Genomic DNA, 7,902 nt, shown 5'->3' on the forward strand with positions numbered 1-7,902 from the left:
GGTCACATAGTGTGAGACTTACAATTGTCTGTTTGGAGCATTAGCTGAAGCCTTCATATATCATATATGTTATAGATCCCCATATACAGTGCCAATTTTAGAAGCATGTAATTTGTGTCTCATGAACTATATATATATATGTTTTGCTAAAACAGTGACTGTTTTGAGAATAACCATGACTTAAAAGGGAAAAAAAATTAAATACACAAAATATCGCCACTGCCTTTTTTACCACTTTCTTTTAGCTTATAAAATGAATTTCATTAGTTATATTTAACTCTGCATCACTTAGATTATACAAATTTATTTGTATAGGAAATATTGTCATTTTTCAAGTTTATCCCACCTTTTTTTGTCACTCCGTCTTATTAAATGATTTCTGTCCCTGTTTTTGAAGTGAAGCTCACATCTTTCAACAAGTTCCTGTTTTCTTTAGCTTTCCTTGTTATGTTCCTTTTTCCCTTTTATGTCCCCTACCCATCTTTGCCAACTGTGAGATAAATTCTGTCTCATCCTTAACTCCTTTGACTAATGAAATGAAATTCACATACTGAAAGAACTCCATAATTTGGCTCTGGTAGTGAACATAATTTACCGTGGCTTACTTTGTACATTGAAATGTATGAGGACAACCTGGAACACTCACCCTCTTCTTGATAGGAGTTGGAGAAACCCTGCCCAGCCTCTCTGACAAGACATAAAATGAACGAGAAGATGTCAGTTGGATCAGAGAGCCTAATAATACTCTAAAGCCAAGCATCAGAAATTGCTTCATGAATATTGTAAAATCAATGTTGTGTTTGCATATTAGTTGGACAGAAATCACGTGTGGATATTCATCCAACCTGACCCCAAATCATTCATGATTCATCCAAAATGGCCAGAGGTCTGGTTTGGGGTCTTTGTGTCGACAAAAAGTCCTACAGCTTGGACTTGGGGCTGGGTTTATGTAGTACAGCATTTGTATATAAGATCTGATGATGGATTCATAGTCTGTGAACATTATTAGATATTTCGATGCTATAAAGTAGATAACACTGAATGTAACTGATAGTAGCCTTCTAGAGAAACCATTTATCATTTGCAAATGCTCAACATTTTCAGTGATATGATTATATGTAACATATACGTATAATATATACGTATATGTAACGCTCGAGATATATCTAGCATAGGTTTAGTATATGATATGAAAATGTCCAAGGGAGAGTCAAACTTGGGTGTTAAAGGGCCCCAGAAATTGCTGAAATAATGTCATTTCAGATTTTTCCTTATAGCTGACAAACTGTGCCATTGGTCATCTGTTCCCTGCAAAGTTGTTAGGTGTTCACCTCATGCCCCAGGGTGGGAAATAGTGTCAAGAATCCAGTCGAATTCTTAAAAATAATATTTTTTATTAAAATGTTACTTCCTCTCTTTCCAAATATACTTTCACTGCTTCTTTCAAGTAAATACTTCTAGGTATTTTATATAATATATTTGAATACTTTTAGTTCATAGAAAATTAGTATGCTTTATAAAGAAAATTCTAGATAAAGTGTCATGAGTTTTTATCAGCTGACTATACACCCTTTTCCGCTTCCAGTTCCATATGGCAAAACTTAGTTTTGTTATTTGATCATTTTCATCATAATTAAAGTTCTGTATATGGCATTGAAAAGAGAAGACCAATCTTCAATTTCTTATAACACCTAGAACAGTAACTGGTTTATATATACACATTGCCATTTACTTTGAAAAGAACAACTTATTACAGATTTTTAATGTAAAAATTAGTTGACAATCATGTTGCTTATGAAAGCAACTGTTAATAAGTAGTAAATTCTGAGAGATCACAGAAATAATTTTGTATAGAAGGAACACAAATTTAGTGGCATTAAAATGTTGTTATGTTAACACATTCATAAGAAGCCATAACAGTTAGTTTTTTTGTTTCTACACTAAAATTGGGCATAAGATACATTCATGAAACAAACATATTTAAAGATGTATACTTACTGGCAAACTATGGGACAATTAAATTATTCACATTCTCTTTTTTCACAAAGTGCAAAATGCTACAAAGAAATAATTCGAATGTTTAACCTGTTGTTACTATATATTCAGAAATTGCAGTTCTAAGGAATAATTGTCATGTCCTATCTGAATTATCAATATATTCCATTTTAATTATATTCTCATGAACAATAGCAAAGGAGAAGAAATTTCTTAATTTTAAAATGAATGACTCTTACTGGTTTGTACCTTATCTTGTCCATCATTTCATTATATTGTATGTTTTTTTGTTTTCTGTAAAATTCATAGCCAATTTCCAAGTAAGATAAATTATACTATTTCTCGTTTTTTAAATGAGCCTAGCTGAGAAGAGATTCTCTTTTCCAGTGATATTGGAAAATATTTATGTGATTTTATTCTTAACTTTTTCTACATTTCATTAGTCATACTATTAACTTTAGTATTCATAAAACTATGTGGAGGTACCTATTTTGAATATATTTTGAAAAAAGAGGCAGTAGAAATAAAATGAGAAAATAGATGGTATTATTATATAGAAATCCCTGAAAGAAAATTGCAAGGGAAAAAAACAAATTCCACTGAGATGAAATGTTGGGAAATGAGGAGTATTCAAAGACCTTAATTTGTTACATTGCTAGAGTAATCAGCTTACTTCCAAATGATTGCCTCATGCTGTTGGTTCCATGAATTGTACTTCTAGCATAATATATAATTTTCCCTACCATTTTAGTGTTTATACATTAATTACTGAAAAGAAAGGAAGGAATTGGTTAATAGACGCCAGGAAAACTGGGTTTATTCCCGTTTTCCAATAGCACTAATGTATACTTCCTTAACCTTCCATATGGTGCTTTGTGTGATGAGAGTATATAACATTTATATATGTTATTAGTGCCTTATTTTTTTCACTTGACTTTATTTCTTACCTAAAGAGCCATATATTTTTTGTGAGTGTTCCTTGGTCCTTGTATTTAAAGTGCTGATGACACAGTGTATCTTTAGTGGTGTATATAGGCTACATTTGCTACCTTAACCCACTGTATTATCTCCAGAACAGTAGATTAGCCAATATATTTCTCTTAAATTCAGTGTTTATTTTAAAGCTAAGGTATAAAAAATAAAAGGATATTAAACGTCATCATTTGAAGCCATTATTATTGAAAAGTACTTTAAAGCTGCAAAGAAGAATGCTGGTTGTTAAAATTTTAAATGGAAGTCAGAATGGCTGTCAGTCTTTAGAATTCCAATTAGGACAAAATTACTTTACAAAAAGCATTAAAACTAAAAGTAAATATATGGAACTTCAGGAATTTGATCAGTCTGCTACAACTTGTCTTTGACAATGTGTTATTTGTAATCGACGTCCATGCATGTTTGCTATTTACATGTAATTATTCATTCACAGTGGGCTTTATCGATATCAAGATATTTTGTATAATGTTATTTTGCTCTTCCTGGTCTTTGCCTTTGTGTTAGCTTTATACAAAAAGCTGGTTGTTGTATTCTTTATGTACCATAGTATATAATTCAGCTTTTCCTGATGAATGTATGACAAATAATTAAAATAAATCTTGTGCTTAGAAAAGACAAAGACACAGGTTGTATATGAAAATACGTGTACATATTTGACAAAGAAAAAAGAGGAAAAGAATCTTCCTGCCAACAGATATGTCCTGCTGGACAGGACATGGAAATTAACAGATTTTTTTTTAAGCAGTAAAATTTAAAAATCTATTACCTCAAGAATTTTCAGTGGATACGTGTCAGTGTACGGCCCCTTGTTCGCCAATTCAGTCTCACTTGCTGCTGGCAGTAAAAACAACCCAAGTGTCAGATCACACATATTGTAGGGGCAGATCTTTCAAAAGATGGATACCTTGTGATATTCTGGAGTCTGACTTTGGACTTTTGGTAATGTCCCTATGGCCTTTTGTTGTGGTGCGGCTTTTTTGTTGGTTTTGGTTGGTTGTATTAGACTGGAAGGGTAATCTTGATTATGAGATCAGATCTCTTGGAAGGATGTAATGACACTCACTCTACTTGGATGAAAACTGTATTGGGAATCAATTATTTTGATTGTCATGATACGAGCGGTTGTATGGATTCCTGTGGAGTGCTGTTTACTCGCATGATGTGTGCAATACGTCATGCAACGTCATCTAGCAATGCCTAATAAAAGTTTAAAAAAAAAAAGAAGACTCTTGTCTTTTTTTTTTTAACATTTTGAATTTAAAGAAATTAAAAGGTAAAATTTGACAGTGGCCAAATTACACGAACATAAGTAAATTTGGAAAGATATACTAAAGTCATTTCTGTACTAGATTCTAAGACTAGAAAAACAGGAATGAACAGAAATCCATGGGTATGCTTTTTGGAAAGTGGATTGTGTCGTGTTCCTATGGCATGTCCTGAGGAAAGCTCACAGAAAACGGAAGGTCAGCCTGAACATTCTGCATGAGACAGTGTATCTGCAAGCACACAGTATAATGCCAGTTACTTTCTCTCTGACTTATTCATTCACTGAAAATCCATTCACTGTTATTTATTCAGCTAATTATTTTTTTTAGTAAATATGTCTTGAGTTCCCTGCTGTTACAAAAATACACTGCACATGCATTTAGGAGAAGGCCAGTCTCTAACACTGGGCTAGTGAAGGAAGTGCTAGGCAAAGTTTTTGACAATGGATCCTATTTTGAATTCTTTGACTGATTTGGTGTGCAATATTAGGTTAACCACATACCTTTGCAGACTTCAGTCTAAATAAGGAGTACATGCCAATCTTTAAGGTCTCTTTCAGCACTTAAATTTAGATCTATGCAACCTGTTTTTAAGGTTACTTCAAATGACTCAGTTCCAGCATTTCTCCAACCCAGAATGGCCATGCCAGGCCCCTGTGCCTTCATACAGGTCAGGCCCCTAGCTTCCCTTGCTCCACCAAACTCCTCCTGCTCCATGGTCCTCAGGCCCAGCATCTTCTCAGGCAGAATACCACCCAGGCCATACCACATGGGACTCACCATGGCCTCCTCTGCTGAGCATTCTCTGCAAGTCACTACTAAGCAAGGCATTTGTGTTGTTTTCCCAGGGCTGCCATGACAAAGAACCACAAGCTGGATGGCTTAAAACAACGGAAATGTAGGGGCACCAGGGTGGCTCAGTCACTTAAGCATCTGACTCTTGGTTTCAGTTTAGGTTGTGCTTTCCCGGTTTCGTGAGTTTGATCCCCTCATCAGGTTCTGTGCTGACAGTGTGGAGCCTGCTTGGGAGTCTCTGTCTTCCTCTCTCTCTCTGCTCATTCCCCATTTGTGCTGTCTCTGTCTCTCAAAATAAAAAAATTAAATAAATAAACTTAAAAAAATAAAGACTTAAGATAAAAAAACAAATGTATTCTCTCACATTTCTGGAAACAAATTCTAAACTAAAGTGTCAGCAGGGTTTGTTCCTTTTGGAGGCCTCTCCTTAGTGTCTGGTAGTCACCAGCAATCCTCAGCATTCCTTTACCTGCGGTATCTTCACTTCTCATCAGTCTTTGGATTTAGGGCCCACTCTTGTCTAGTGCAACTTTTTTATGGGCTGAATTGTGTTCCCCAGAATTCACATGTTGAAGTCCTAACCCCCAGATCCACAGAATGAGACCATATTTGGAGATAGGGTCTTTAATGAGGTAATTAAGGTAAAATGAGATCATATGGGTGGGCCCTGTTCCAACATGAAATAAAATTAGTGCAGCATGATGACATCATGTTGCTTCCTTGGTTGCCATGAGAAGACACCATCGTAGGTGGTAGAAAGAACATAGACAGATATTGGACCCAGATGGATAAGTTACAAATTTAGCCTCTGCTCAGGGAACTAAGACAAGTTACTTAGCTTTTATGCCCCTCAAATTCCTCATCTGTAAAATTCGAATATGCTTACCTGGAAGGGTTGTTGAAGGACTAAAATTCCAGGCATATGCTGCCTCAGTAACTAGTATACTCTCTGATACATAAAGATCAATGGCTCAACAAACATTTTTGGAGGAATGACAATACTTCTCCCTCTTTCTTATATGCAATTCTCTGGAAACCTGAAAGTTTCTGGACAACCTGAAGATAGGATCACAGCACAGAGTACCCCAGGCTTCCATTTGGAAAGCCCACTCCCCTCTCTTCCCCAGGAAAACCTGGTTCTAGAATGCAGGGGAATTCTTCTCTAAGATGAACAGCCCATTTGACATGAGCGCTGTTTTCCTGCTAGAAAATGTGTGATTGCTTGTTGCAGTACAATGGCAGCAATATTTTACATTAAAACTTGAAAGTCACCTAAGCTTTCAGGGCCTGTTTCTACACGTGTTGTACCCACTATGTGTGAAGGTGACCTTAATTTAAATGAGTCTCAAGAGTTAAATAGCAACACAGGTAGACACCATCTCATTGGAAAATCATTTGAGTGGCACATTTACTTCCTAGAGCCGGGCTCAAATTTTTCTGTCCCCTTTTAAAGTACGCATATTTGTGTAATCACTTGATAATAGTGAAAAGAATATCTAAAAGATGTATAATTTGTGGATCGTCAGCTAGTTCTTTGCAGATATAAGAACCATTGTAAAAGAAGATATTTTTCCTTAATACTACTATAGCAACTAGGAATTTTGTTCTTGATTTACATTTCCAAACAAGAAACTCAAAGCACATAAATACAATGGTCTGGGTAGTGTCAAGAGGCCTGGATTCTACTCCCTGTTTGTGGGGGCTATGGCCTTGGACCAGGGGTCCAGCCTCTCTGTAACCAACTTCCCTTCCTTGTATATGGGGAATCAGATCTCTAACATAGTGACATATTATATGCACAGTAATAGGTAATAAAATCAAACTACATCAGTTAAAATCCTCCTTCACAATTTTATCAAGTTAAACTTTGCTTTAACAATTGCACAATGGAAATAAATATACTGTGGATGCTGTTCTTACAGGAGGCCCAAAGTAGTATGCAATGAATCGAAACTCCCTTCTCCCTTCCCTCATGCAGATCACTCTTGACCCAATATTATTAACAATCACTGAGTTGTAATTGTGACCCTAAATTAATATGCTTCTTATCCTGGCCAGTAATTCAACATTAAATTCATACATATTGGCTGGCCAAATTACAATTTTGGTTTGCCGAGTTAGACAGGATTGCATACTTTAAGATGTTTTAAGGCTTTAGTTTCCTTCTCATAGCTGATCTTCTAATTAAATTGGGTACAGGAAGTGCTAGTATGAGGAAGACAGCCCCAAGAAATCCTCCAGGCATTCCACAGAGGAGGGAGGATGATTTCCCCCTTACCCAGTGGCACAGAGGCCTTTTCAAGGGCCAGATATAGATCCCTTATTAAGCCTCTGTTTATCTCTGGTGACCATAAAAAGCAGTTGGCCCTGCAGGAAAGGCTGGCAGCTGCAATTGACTCCAGGAGGCCAATCCTGAGCAACAGCGTAAGGGCTGCTCTAAGAACTTTTGGAGTCATGTTGCTAGCTCTTTGCTAGGACCATTCAGTCCTACGCCAAGGCGATCTGAGAACTAAACACCGCACACCCCTGTAAAATTTCCTGTGACCACCAGAGGCGCTCAGAATCATTCCAGCATTCTTGGAGTTGCTTCATGACTATTTACTAAATAGCCATACACAGCTAAATACTGATGGTATTTTGTTCGATGAAAAATATTTTTAAAAGAATTGATTGAGGGTGCCTGATTGTCTCAAAAGAGCATAAAACTCTTGATCTCAGGGTCTTGAGTTCGAGCCCATCTTGAGTGCAGAGTTTCCAAAAAAATAAATAAATAAACTTAAAAAAATAAAAAAAGATTGTTGTCCAGTTGTTCTCACCTTCCATCACTTGGTATTTAAACTTTGCTCTGGGGGCC

This window comes from Crocuta crocuta, unplaced genomic scaffold (assembly GCF_008692635.1).
Source record: "Crocuta crocuta isolate KB4526 unplaced genomic scaffold, BGI_CrCroc_1.0 scaffold230, whole genome shotgun sequence".
Taxonomy (NCBI): domain Eukaryota; kingdom Metazoa; phylum Chordata; class Mammalia; order Carnivora; family Hyaenidae; genus Crocuta; species Crocuta crocuta.